The sequence below is a fragment of the Aethalodelphis obliquidens genome, unplaced genomic scaffold (assembly GCF_003676395.1).
Source record: "Aethalodelphis obliquidens isolate GAN/ISIS:26980383/991018 unplaced genomic scaffold, ASM367639v1 scaffold576, whole genome shotgun sequence".
Taxonomy (NCBI): domain Eukaryota; kingdom Metazoa; phylum Chordata; class Mammalia; order Artiodactyla; family Delphinidae; genus Aethalodelphis; species Aethalodelphis obliquidens.
This window is the reverse complement of record NW_020838488.1, coordinates 1-13,934: the sequence shown is the minus strand read 5'-3', so window position 1 is coordinate 13,934 and position 13,934 is coordinate 1. Positions and strand designations below refer to the sequence as shown.

Here is a 13,934-nt window from a genome sequence, read left to right as displayed (position 1 = left end):
CTGCTCTGGACAAACATTTTCTTTAGAACCAAGAAGGCTGCCAGACACAATACAGGATCCCCGCCTCGTTAAAGCTGAACTTCAGATAAACAGTAATTTTTTTAGTAGAAGTATGTTGCATGCAATGTTGAAGACACCCTAAAAAGTCGTGGTTTTCATCTGCGGTTCAGCTTTAACTGGGCGCCCCGTGTGGACTTTGCCGGCTGTGGTGGGCGCCGCGCTGGGTCGGCGGGGACGGTGGGGGACTGTGGCCCGAGCCGGGTTGCACACCCAGCCCACAGCGTGCAGGGAGAGAGGGGCAGCCTCGTCTCCGCTGCAGGAGCTGAGACGGGGAGAAGGGGAGCGCCCCAAAAGGAAACCAGCTGCCCCTCCCAGGAGAAAGGAGTTGGCTGTTCAGCAGCCAGAAACAGCAGAGGAGCCAGAGCACAGAAGCGGCGGCCTCTGAGGACGCGGCGCACATATTTCTGGTGGGCGAGGGGCACGCGGGCCGGTCCGTGGGAAAGAGGGGAGCCCGCGCCGGCCCCTCCGCCTCCCGAGCCTGTGCGTTTCCCTAAAAGAGCAGCAGCTGTGCAGACTGACGGTTCACAGTTGTGATAAATCGCCTTAGGAAAGCACTTCGATTAAAGTCACATCTAACTAGAACGCAAGAAGTCATCCCTGAACAAATCAATTGCGAGAGGGGCAGCTCTGGGCGCGCACCCACCCCGCTGCTGTTTTGCTTTCCCCGCAGGACGAGGGCCGCTCACTGGGTCGCGGGGACAGCGCGCTGTCTCAGCTGGGGAAGAGGCGCTTGCTCAGGACACATGCAAAACCCAAAGTGTGAAAGGAGGCCTTTATTCCATTCCTTTGGGGGATTTCTTAATGACGTAAAGCCCAACTTGGTTTCAGATCTGCCTGTCGTTTCCGTGACAGAACCTTCCTGGGGGGGTCCACCAGCAGCGGGGTGGCCAGGCGCCACAGGGCTGTGCTCTCCTTCCCAAGCCAGTTCATCTCCATCTGTAGCATTTTCAGAGAAACTCTCGGATAGGTTTTCTCCAACAGGTTCTTTTTCCTTCACTTTATAAAGTCATTCTCCTGCACAAAATGAACAGCCTGAAGACATCACTGAGCCTCTTTTTCTCCCAGGGTCAGGGCCAGCACGGCCCCCAGACCACAGGGGCGCAGGACCTCACAATGGGCTTCAGGCCTTCCCCTCCCCTCCCGCCCCTCCCACCCCGCCCTACCCCTCCCCTCCTCCCCTGCAGAAATCACATCCCTTTCTCCAGACTCCCCACTTCAGCTTGACTTCCAGCAGATCTTTACCCTGCCGGTTAGTAATTCAGGACTAATTAGGTGATTGCTTTCATTTATGGTAGCAGTTGTGGGGGGGTGGATGAAATGGCTTTGCCCTTATTCTTGTTGGAAAAATAAATTACACCCACTGTCACTTGAGATCTTATTTTCCCCCCAATCAAGCAAATTAGCAGCGTGGTTCATTTTCCCAGCATTCACTCCTGAACAGATGGCAGTGCCCTGGAACGAGGCTTAGAGCTGTGTGGTCAGTGCAATTGTTTGGGGCTGTTTGTGCCGACAATGAGAGGAGACGCCTGTCTCCGGAAAGAAAAGTGGCCCTTGTCTTGCTTAGGCCAACGAGCTGCCCAGAGCGCTGCCCGCCTGGCTGCTGAGGAAGATGTACACCGCCATCTAGTGGATATGGGGGCTCACTGCAGTGTGCTCGTTCTCCCGCCTTTCCTTCTGGCCGGTAAGAACAAGCAATAACGCTTCTTGTAAGTTCCTAAAAATAGGGGAGGCCTTATATCACCAGGAGTGAAATGTTTGCCTCAATGTCTGTAATGAAAGTGCAACCCCATGCTTGCACAACGTCTGTCTTGTCAGTAGCCCTCTTTCATCCCGATGTTTCGGTCCAAGACAGGATCGTCATTGTCTGAGCAATGGGTATCTCTCCGAAGCTGGGTAGTTCTCCCCGTCCCAAGTAGTGTGGGAGGAGACAGTCAGCACCTTCACAGACGCCTTCATCTCTGCAGCCTCGCCATCACTCCTCATCTCGCCCACAGCAAGCCCGATTCCAAAGTGCACAGGGTAGAGGCGTTCGAAAGTTGGCTTGTTCAACCAGGGGCATTGCCACTTCCCAGAGGGAGCCAGAAACACACCCACATCCTAAGACTCTTTTCAGTCTTGGCGTTGAGCGGGTTCCCACTCTGTCCCCTGACTACACACAAGTCAGTGTCTTTTTCCTTTCCGCTCATTCTACCTACATGAAGAGCACGTTGATCTCCCCAGTTTTAACACAGGAACCATGATTTTCTTGGGTTTTGTGTATGGGGGTGGGAGAGAATGGGAGAGAGAGCAAGTACATCCCAATATGGAAGGGCTTGGGGCCGTGGTTCTCAACCAGGGGCAATTTTGCACCCAGGAGACATTTGAAAGTGTCTTGGGACACTTTGGATGGTCACAGCTTACGCGAGGCTAAAAGTCCTTCCATCACAGGACAGGCCCACAGCAAAGAAGCATCCAACCCCACCCAGCAGTCGTGCTGAGGCTGAGAAAGCCTGGTTTAGGCTCGCAGATATCGCCCTCCAGCAAGCCGGTTGGAACACTGATTGTCCTCAAATGGGCCACACTGCAGAGGCTGTGGATAGATAATGCATCCTCTCCCAAGTCAGTACTGACCGCCGTTTTTCTTCTTTTAGACTCTTCCATTTTAAACGTAATTTAGCTGTCTCTTTTTTTTCCCTCTGCTCTGCTGAGAAGAGAAAGGATTGGAAAGGGGGAGGGGAAGGTGACAGAAAAGGAGGATTAGAGGCCTGACCTGTTTCTCCTGGAGAAGCTGGGCACATTCCTCTCTCACACGTGCTTTGTGACCCAGCAGGGTACAACTAAAAGCACAATAATTTGCTTGTTATTCAAGTCAGGCATTAGTCCGGGTAATGGCGTGCTTGGTGTAGACATGGATTTCCTTGTTCGGAGCTAAGCACAGGACTAGCTGAATTCTCCATGGAGAAATCTTGATTTGTTCAGGTCTTTCATGTTTTCTACAGAGAAGGGATTATGTCTTCCTAAAGAGGGGCGTTGCTTAAAAAGCTACAAAGTGTAAGAAAAGGATTTAGGGCAGAGGGGCCTGTGGTTACGTAGCAGAGGGGTACAGGGAATTTCAGAGCCAAGGATTATTTAAAGCCATAGAGTTAAAAAAATAATTGCTTTAGGGACTTCCCTGGTGGTGCAGTGGTTAAGAATCTTCCTGCCAGTGCAGGGAACACGGGTTCGAGCCCTGGTCCGGGAAGATCCCACATGCCGTGGAGCAACTAAGCCCCTGAGGATAGGTGCCAACTGGCACTCACCAGCCCGAGAGGTTTGTCTGCTCAGCCGCGGGGGCAGGCGGGGCTGCAAGCTGAGGATCGGGCTTTAGTCGGAGCGCAGTGGGGGTGGGGGGGGGGGTGTAGTCCGGGAAAAGATCTGGAGCTCCCGAAGAGGCAAGAGACTTTTACTTCCCTCTTTGTTTCCTGCTGCGCGAGGAGAGGGGATTAAGAGCGCTGCTTAAAGGAGCTCCAGAGACGGGCGCGAGTCGTGGCTAAAAGCGCGGACCCCAGAGACGGGCATGAGACGCTAAGGCTGCTGCTGCCGCCACCAAGAAGCCTGTGTGCGAGCACAGGTCACTATCCACACCCCGCCTCCGGGGAGCCTGTGCAGCCCGCCACAGCCAGGTTCCCGGGATCCAGGGACAACTTCCCCGGGAGAACGCATGGTGAGCCTCAGTCTGGTGCAAAGTCACGTCGGCCTGTGGCGCCACAGGCTTGCCCTGCCCTCGGTGCCCCTCCCTCCCCCCTGGCCTGAGAGAGCCAGAGCCCCCGAATCAGCTCCTACTTTAACCCCGTCCTGTCTGAGTGAAGAACAGACGCCCTCCAGCGACCTACACGCAGAGGCGGGGCCAAATCCAAACCTGAGCCCCTGGGAGCTGTGAGAACAAAGAAGAGAAAGGGAAATCTCTCCCAGCAGCCTCAGAAGCAGCGGATTAAAGCTCCACAATCAACTTGATGTACCCTGCATCTGTGGAATACATGAATAGACAACGAATCATCCCAAATTGAGGAGGTGGACTTTGAGAGCAAGATTTATCATTTTTTCCCCTTTACCTCTTTTTCTGAGCGTGTATGTATATGCTTCTCTGTGAGATTTTCCCTGTATAGCTTTGCTTCCACCATTTCTCCTAGGGTTCTATCCGTCTGTTTTTTTAAAAAATTTTTTTCTTAATAATTATTTTTATTTTAATAACTTTATTTTATATTACTTTACCTTCTTTCTTTCTTTCTTTCTTTCTTTCTTTCTTTCCTTCCTTCCTTCCTTCTTTCCTTCCCTCATTTAGACATAGAATCATCCCAAATTGAGGAAGTGGACTTTGAGAGCAAGATTTATCATTTTTTCCCCTATTCCTCTTTTTGTGAGTTTCTAAGTGTATGCTTCTGTATGAGATTTTGTCTGTATAGCTTTGCTTCCACCATTTATCCAAAGGTTCTATCCTTTCGTTTTTTTCTTAATTTTTTTTATAATAAGTATTTTTTAATTTAATAACTTTATTTTACTTTATCTTCTTTCTTTCTTTCCTTTTTCTTCCTTCCCTCCTCCCTTCCTTCCTCCCACCGTCCCTCCCTCCCTCCGTCCTTTCTTTCTTTCTTTCCTTCTTTTCTTCTTTCTTTCTTCCTTCCTTAAATTAAATTCAATATAGATATTTAAATTTAAGGTAAAATTAAATTATAATTTGAAATTATATGTGGAGTTTTATTTCCTAAAGAATATTTTGGAAATTTCAACTCCTATTTTAACTTATATTTTCAGAGAAGGTATTTGGTCCAAATGAAGAATATCTTCAATTATAGTTCTTCTATTGCAAGCAAAAAAGGATTTATACTTCTTTTCATGAAATACGGTTGTTTGACAACAGAAGGATAAATATTTTATATTTTTAGAAACAACAGTCAGGTTACTGATATTCTTAATGAGTTTTAATAAATCTGAATGCTTCTTATCATCTACTCTTTAGCTGGTACCTGAGGAGTTGTATACCTCCGGGAAGATATGTGCTCCAGACCCGTAAATATGCAGTTCACAGAGCCCACCACCAGAGGACAATAATGAAGTAAAATCTTGAAACCATGTAGTGAAAATAGTGGGAGTTTAAATAAAAGAAACGTTTCACAGTATGCTTTTCTGACCAATGTTATATCTAATACCCTAATGGATTATATGTACACGGATTCTGAAAAGTCAGGAGCACACTTCACTGGTCAATTTCTATGATAAGGGGAACGGAATTTGAGTGTAGAAAAACAGTATACTTACATCTTAAAATTCCACCCCTACAGAATCTATTCACTATTGAAAACTGGTAAGAATAATAGCTTTCTGTGTCTCAGTGACCAGTTAACATTTTCAAGAGTAGAATTTATCTGCCTATGATGCTCAAATACACAGGAAAAATGCATATCTAGGACAATGGATAAACTCTATATGACATGAGAAAATAGTTATTCAAATGGAAAAATATAAGATCTACAAGGCACAGTTTTATATGCATTAGTGTGGATATATATACTAAAGAAGCTCTAAGAAACATAAAAATCACTTCCAGGAAGCAATTTTAGGTAGAAGAGAATTAACATGGATGAGGAAGAAAAGAGAGTTGGTTTTAAAATAGTTTCATTGACTTGTTTTTTGTTTGTTTATTTATTTGTTTTATTTATTTGGTCTTTGGAATATAAGAAAACAGTGGCTTTCAGATCAGTATCCCAGTGGAACAAAGGGACCGAGGTCTATCCTGGAGCCCAGCCATTGTTTGACTATCTTGTAATAATACTGGTGAAATACAACCAAACCATTTAAAATATAAGCATCCTCTCTGACAATAAACTTAAGACACCAACATTATATATTAAAGAAAGTAAAGAGAGAATACTGTTTTCTTTAGAGAGAAAATACAGATCCTGGACCAAATCAATAATGTCAGCAAACCTCATGGGTATAAAATATTCTGCTGTCTATCATTTAGAACATGCCTCTAGAGGAGGGAAACTGGGTGATAATTTCCCCAGATTTTATATTTAATTCAAATATTTTAGATAAGAGGCATCTCTAGTAAAACATTGTATTATTAATTCTTTCCAATATGATAGCTCAGAGGAGTTCCTCTTTCCTTCTCAAATATATATGGGGAAATGGAGGTGGGTGTGGGTTATAGGAAGTATCTAAATAGAGCATAATAATCAACAGTTTGTTTTTTAAAAATAGAAATTTCTATTCAAATTGTTTCCAGAGACAGAAACACACAGAGACAATTCCATGTGACAACAGTGAAAGAGACCAGAGTGATGCAGCTGCAAATCAAGAAACTGCCAACACCAGTGATTGATGGCCACCACCAGAATCTGGTTAAGACAAAGAAGGATCCTCCCCTTGAGGCGTCAGAAAGAACATGGCCCTCTCAACACTTTGAGTTTGAACTTCTGGCCTCTAGAGCTGTGATAAAATAAATTTCTGTTCTTTTAAGCTAACAAGTTTGTGGTATCTTGTTATGGTAGCCCTAGAGATGACAGTATTTGATTCCTGAGCTGGCAACTGTATTTTGACTATGTAATGACTATTCCAAGATAATCAACAGACACAAAGATAAAGGCAAAACTGAGACTAAGCCCAGTTCTTTTTATTCCCAGAATAATAAATGATTTTTTAATTAATTTAGATCTCTTTGTCTAACCCCTCTGCTTTTCAGAAGAGTATGTGGGACCAATCAAGTATTCATATGTTATACTTTCATTTTAATTCATCTCAAATTATTTCTAATTCCCCTTATGAGTTCTTACTTGACCCATGAATTATTTAGGAATACATTCTTTAATTTCCATTTGTGATTTTCAACAAATTTCTTTCTGTTAACGATTTCTTATTGCATTCTGTTGTCATCTGAGAGCACTCTCTGTATTGTTTATGTCCTTTAAAATGTACTGAAATTTGTTTTATGGCCTAGCATATAGTATATCCATGTGCATTTGAAAAGAATGTATATTCTGATGCTGTTGGGTGGAATGTTTTATAGATGGCTGTTAGGTCTACTTGATTGATAATGCTGTTCAAGGTTTTTATTTTCTTGTTGATTTTCTGTCTGTTCTGCTATTGAAAGAAGGGTATTAAAGTATCCAACGATTATTGTAGAACTGTCTGTTTCTCTTTTCTGTTGTGCCGATTTTGCCTCATTGTATTTTGAAGTCCTGTTGTTAGGTGCATATAAGTTTATAATTATTATGCATTCTAGATGGAATTATCATTTTATCATTTTAAAATGTCTTTGTCGCTAGTAAAAATTTTCGTCTTAAAATGTAATTTTTTTCTGATATTTTCTTAGCCACGTGTTGTTTTGTTTTGTTTTTACTGTTATGGTATATCTATTCCAACCCTTTTACATTTCACCTATATATTTTCTTTTTTTTTTTTTTTTTTTGGTAACATCTTTATTGGGGTATAATTGCTTTACAAAGGTGTGTTAGTTTCTGTTTTATAACAAAGTGAATCAGTTACACACATACATATGTTCCAATATCTCTTCCCGCTTGCGTCTCCCTCCCTCCCACCCTCCCTATCCCACCCCTCCAGGCGGTCACAAAGCACCGAGCTGATATCCCTGTGCTATGCGGCTGCTTCCCACTAGCTATCTACCTTACGTTTGTTAGTGTATATATGTCTATGCCTCTCTCCCGCTTTGTCACAAATCACCCTTCCCCCTCCCCATATCCTCAAGTCCGTTCTCCAGTAGGTCAGTGTCTTTATTCCTGTCTTACCCCTAGGTTCTTCATGACATTTCTTTTTCTTAAATTCCATATATATGTGTTAGCATACGGTATTTGTCTTTCTCTTCTGACTTACTTCACTCTGTATGACAGGCTCTAGGTCTATCCACCTCATTACAAATAGCTCAATTTCGTTTCTTTTTATGGCTGAGTAATATTCCATTGTATATATGTGCCACATCTTCTTTATCCATTCATCCGATGATGGGCACTTAGGTTGTTTCCATCTCCGGGCTATTGTAAATAGAGCTGCAATGAACATTTTGGTACATGACTCTTTTTGAATTTTGGTTTTCTCAGGGTATATGCCCAGTAGTGGGATTGCTGGGTCATATGGTAGTTCTATTTGTAGCTTTTTAAGGAACCTCCATACAGTTCTCCATAGTGGCTGAACCAATTCACATTCCCACCAGCAGTGCAAGAGTGTTCCCTTTTCTCCACACCCTCTCCAGCATTTATTGTTTCTAGATTTTTGGTGATGGCCATTCTGACTGGTGTGAGATGATATCTCATTGTAGTTTTGATTTGCATTTCTCCAATGATTAATGACGTTGAGCATTCTTTCATGTGTTTCTCGGTAGTCTGTATATCTGCTTTGGAGAAATGTCTATTTAGGTCTTCTGCCCATTTTTGGATTGGGTTGTTTGGTTTTTTTTGTTATTGAGCTGCATAAGCTGCTTGTAAATTTTGGAGATTAATCCTTTGTCATTTGCTTCATTTGCAAGTATTTTCTCTCATACTGAGGGTTGTCTTTTGGTCTTGTTTATGGTTTCCTTTGCTGTGCAAAAGCTTTGAAGTTTCATTAGGTCCCATTTGTTTATTTTTGTTTTTATTTCCATTTCTCTAGGAGGTGGGTCAAAAAGGATCTTGCTGTGATTTATGTCATAGAGTGTTCTGCCTATGTTTTCCTCTAAGAGTTTCATAGTTTCTGGGCTTACACGTAGGTCTTTAATCCATTTTGAGCTTATTTTTGTATATGGTGTTAGGGAGTGATCTAATCTCATACTTCTACATGCACCTGTCCAGTTTTCCCAGCACCACTTACTGAAGAGGCTGTCCTTTCTCCACTGTACATTCCTGCCTCCTTTATCAAAGATAAGGTGACCATATGTGCGTGGGTTTATCTCTGGGCTTTCTATCCTGTTCCATTGATCTCTCTTTCTGTTTTTGTGCCAGTACCATACTGTCTTGATTACTGTAGCTGTGTTGTATAGTCTGAAGTCAGGGAGCCTGATTCCTCCAGCTCTGTGTTTCGTTCTCAAGATTGCTTTGGGTATTCGGGGTCTTTTGTGTTTCCATACAAATTGTGAAATTTTTTGTTCTAGTTCTGTGAAAAATGCCAGTGGTAGTTTGATAGGGATTGCAGTGAATCAGTAGATTGCTTTGGGTAGTAGAATCATTTTCACAATGTTGATTCTTCCAATCCAAGAACATGGTATATCTCTCCATCTATTTGTATCATCTCTAATTTCTTTCATCAGTGTCTTATAATTTTCTGCATACAGGTCTTTTGTCTCCTTAGGTAGGTTTATTCCTAGATATTTTATTCTTTTTGTTGCAATGGTAAATGGGAGTGTTTTCTTGATTTCACTTTCAGATTTTTCATCATTAGTATATAGGAATGCCAGAGATTTCTGTGCATTAATTTTGTATCCTGCCACTTTACCAGATTCATTGATTAGCTCTAGTAGTTTTCTGGTAGCATCTTTAGGATTCTCTATGTATAGGATCATGTCATCTGCAAACAGTGACAGCTTTACTTCTTCTTTTCCGATTTGGATTCCTTTTATTTCCTTTTCTTCTCTGATTGCTGTGGTTAAAACTTCCAAAACTATATTGAATAAGAGTGGTGAGAGTGCGCAACCTTGTCTTGTTCCTGATCTTAGTGGAAATGGTTTCAATTTTTCACCATTGAGGATGATGTTGGCTGTGGGTTTGTCATATATGGCCTTTATTATGTTGAGGAAAGTTCCCTGTATGCCTACTTTCTGCAGGGTTTTTATCATAAATGGGTGTTGAATTTTGTCAAAAGCTTTCTCTGCATGTATTGAAATGATCATATGGTTTATCTCCTTCAATTTTTTATTAAGGTTTATCACATTGATAGATTTGTGTATATTGAAGAATCCTTGCATTCCTGGAATAAACCCCACTTGATCATGGTGTATGATCCTTTGAATGTGCTGTCGGATTGTGTTTGCTAGTATTTTGTTGAGGATTTGTGCATCTATGATCATCAGTGATATTGGCCTGTAGTTTTCTTTCTTTGTGACATCCTTGTCTGGTATTGGAATCAAGGTGATGCTGGCCTCGTAGAATGAATTTGGGAGTGTTCCTCCCTCTGCTATGTTTTGGAAGAGTTTGAGAAGGATAGGTGTTAGCTCTTCTCTAAATGTTTGATAGAATTCGCCTGTGAAGCCGTGTGATCCTGGGCTTTTGTTTGTTGGAGGATTTTTTTTTTTTTTTTTTTTTGTGGTACGCGGGCCTCTCACTGTTGTGGCCTCTCCCGTTGCAGAGAACAGGCTCCGGACACGCAGGCTCAGTGGCCATGGTTCATGGGCCCAGCCGCTCTGCACCATGTGGGATCCTCCTGGACCGGGACATGAATCCGTGTCCCGTGCATCGGCAGGTGGACTCTCAACCACTGCGCCACCTGGGAAGCCCTGTTGGAAGATTTTTAATCACAGTTTCAATATCAGTGCTTGTGATTTGTCTGTTCATATTTTCTATTTCTTCCTAATTCAGTCTTGGCAGGTTGTGAATTCCTAAGAATTTGTCTATTTCTTCCAGATTGTCCATTTTATTGGCATACAGTTGCTTGTAGTAATCTCTCATGATCTTTTTTATTCCTGCAGTGTCAGTTGTTACTTCTCCTTTTTCATTTCTAATTGTATTGATTTGAGTCTTCTCCCTTTTTTTCTTGATGAGTCTGGCTAATGGTTTATCAATTTTGTTTACCTTCTCAAAGAACCCGCTTTTAGTTTTATTGATCTTTGCTATTGTTTCCTTCATTTATTTTTCATTTATTTCTGATCTGATTTTTATTATTTCTTTCCTTCTGCTAACTTTGTTAGTTTGTTTTCTTCTTTCTCTAATTGCTTTAGGTGCAAGGTTAGGTTGTTTATTCGAGATGTTTCCTGTTTTGGAAAGGTGGGATTGTATTGCTATAAACTTCTCTCTTAGAAGTGCTTTTGCTGCATCCCATAGATTTTGGGACATCGTGTCTGCATTGGCACTTTTTTCTAGGTATTTTTTGATTTCCTCTTTGATTTCTTAAGTGATCACTTCGTAATTAAGTCGTGTATTGTTTAGCCTCCATGTGTTTGTGTCTTTTACAGATATTTTCCTGTAATTGATGTCTAGTCTCATGGCATTGTGTTCGGAAAAGATACTTAATACAATTTCAATTTCCTTAAATTTACCAAGGCTTGATTTGTGACCCAAGATATGATCTATCCTGGAGAATGTTCCATGAGCACTTGAGAAAAATGTGTATTCTGTTGTTTTGGATGGAATGTCCCATAAATATCAATTAAGTCCATCTTGTTTAATGTATCATTTAAAGCTTGTGTTTCCTTATTTATTTTCATTTTGGATGATCTGTCCATGGGTGAAAGTGGGGTGTTTAAGTCCCCTACTATGAGTGTGTTACTGTCGATTTCCCCTTTTGTGGCTGTTAGTATTTGCCTTATGTATTGAGGTGCTCCTATGTTGGATGCATAAATATTTACAATTGTTATATCTTCTTCTTGGATCGATCCCTTGATCATTATGTAGTGTCCTTCTTTGTCTCTTCTAATAGTCCTTATTTTAAAGTCTATTTTGTCTGATATGAGAATTGCTACTCCAGCTTTCTTTTGGTTTCCATTTGCATGGAATATCTTTTTCCATCCCCTTACTTTCAGTCTGTATGTGTCTCTAGGTCTGAAGTGGGTATATTGTAGACAGCATATATATAGGTCTTGTTTTTGTATCCATTCAGCCAATCTGTGTCGTTTGGTGGGAGCATTTAGTCCATTTTAATTTAAGGCAATTATCGATATGTATGTTCCTATTCCCATTTTCTAAATTGTTTTGGGTTCATTATTATAGGTCTTTTCCTTCTCTTGTGTTTCTTGCCTAGAGAAGTTCCTTTAGCATTTGTTGTAAAGTTGGTTTGGTGGTGCTGAACTCTCTCAGCTTTTGCTTGTCTGTAAAGGCTTTAATTTCTCCATCAAATCTGAATGAGATCCTTGCAGGGTAGAGTAATCTTGATTGCAGGTTCTTCTCCTTCATCACTTTAAATATGTCCTGCCACTCCCTTCTGTCTTGTAGAGTTTCTGCTGAGAGATCAGCTTTTAACCTTATGGGGATTCCCTTGTGTGTTATTTGTTGTTTTTCCCTTGCTGCTTTTAATATGTTTTCTTTGAATTTAATTTTTGACAGTTTGATTAATATGTGTCCTGCCGTATTTCTCCTTGGATTTATCCTGTATGGGACCCTCTGATTATGGGATTTGATTAACTAATTCCTTTCCTATATTAGGGAAGTTTTCAACTATAATCTCTTCAAATATTTTCTCAGTCCCATTCTTTTCCTCTTCTTCTTCTGGAACCCCTATAATTCGAATGTTGGTGCGTTTAATGTTGTCCCAGGGGTGTCTGAGAGTGTCCTCAGTTCTTTTCATTCTTTTTTCTTTATCCTGCTCTGCAGTAGTTATTTCCACTATTTTATTTTCCAGGTCACTTATCCGTTCTTCTGCCTCAGTTATTCTGCTATTGATCCCATCTAGTGTTTTTCATTTCATTTATTGTGTTGTTCATTTTTGTTTGTTGCATGTTTAGTTCCTCTAGGTCCTTGTTAAATATTTCTTGCATTTTGTCTATTCTATTTCCAAGGTTTTGGATCACCTTTACTGTCATTATTCTGAATACATTTTCAGGTAGACTGCCTACTTCCTCTTTATTTGTTAGGTCTGTGGTGTTTTTATCTTGCTCCTTCCTCTACTGTGTGTTTTTCTGTCTTCTCATTTTGCTTATCTTATTGTGTTTGGGGTCTCCTTTTTGCAGGCTGCAGGTTCTTAGTTCCCGTTGTTTTTGGTGTCTGTCCCCAGTGGCTAAAGTAGTTTCAGTGGGTTGTGTAGGTTTCCTAGTGGAGGGCAGTAGTGCCTGTGTTCTGGTGGATGAGGCTGGATCTTGTCTTTCTGGTGGGCAGGTCCACATCTGGTGGTGTGTTTTGGCGTGTCTGTGGACTCATTATTATTTGAGGCAGCCTCTCTGCTAATGGGTGGGGTTGTGTTCCTGTCTTGCTAGTTGTTTGGCATAGAATGTCCAGCACTGTAGCTTGGTAGTCGTTGAGTGAAGCTGGGTACTGGTGTTCAGATGGAGATCTCTGGGAGATTTTTGCCATGTGGTATTATGTGGAGCTGGGAGGTCTCTTGTGGACCAGTGTCCTGAAGTTGGCTCTCCCACCTCAGAGGCACAGCACTGACTCCTGGCTGCAGCTCCAAGAGCCTTTCATCCACACAGCTCACAAGAAAAGGGAGAAAAATTAGAAAGAAAGAATTAGTAGAAGTACAAAGAAAGGAGGGAGGGAGGGAGGGAGGGAGGGAGGAAGGAAGGAAGGAAGAAAAAAAGAAAGAAAGAAGATAAGGTAAAATGAAATAAAATAACATAAAATATAATAAAGTTATTAAAATAAAAAAAACAATTATTAAGAGAGAAAAAAAACGGACGGATAGAACCCTAGGACACATGGTGGAAGCAAAGCTATATAGACAAAATCTCACATGGAAGCATACACATACAAACTCACAAAAAGAGGAAAAGTGGAAAAAATCATAAATCATGCTCTCAAAGTCCGCCTCCTGAATTTGGGATGATTGGTTGTCTAAAGGAGGGAAGGAAGGAAACAAAGAATGAAGATAAAGTAAAGTAAAATAAAGTTATTAAATTAAAAAGCTATTATTAAGAAAAAAAATTTTTAAAAAAACAGACTTATAGAACCCTAGGACAAATGGTGGAAGCAAAGCTATACAGGCAAAATCTCACAGAGAAGTATACACATACACACTCACAAAAAGAGGTAAAGGGGAAAAAATGATAAATCTTGCTCTCAAAGTCC

General features: G+C 41.5%; 1 long non-coding RNA gene across 1 annotated transcript; it reads left to right on the top strand.

Annotated features, from left to right (window-relative positions):
- The first annotated feature begins 4,039 nt into the window (after nucleotides 1-4,039).
- Nucleotides 4,040-7,381, top strand: LOC113616823 (uncharacterized). The gene is made up of 3 exons (XR_003431421.1): nucleotides 4,040-4,089; nucleotides 5,036-5,131; nucleotides 6,305-7,381. It is a non-coding gene; the product is annotated as an uncharacterized LOC113616823 (long non-coding RNA).
- Nucleotides 7,382-13,934: the final 6,553 nt, after the last annotated feature.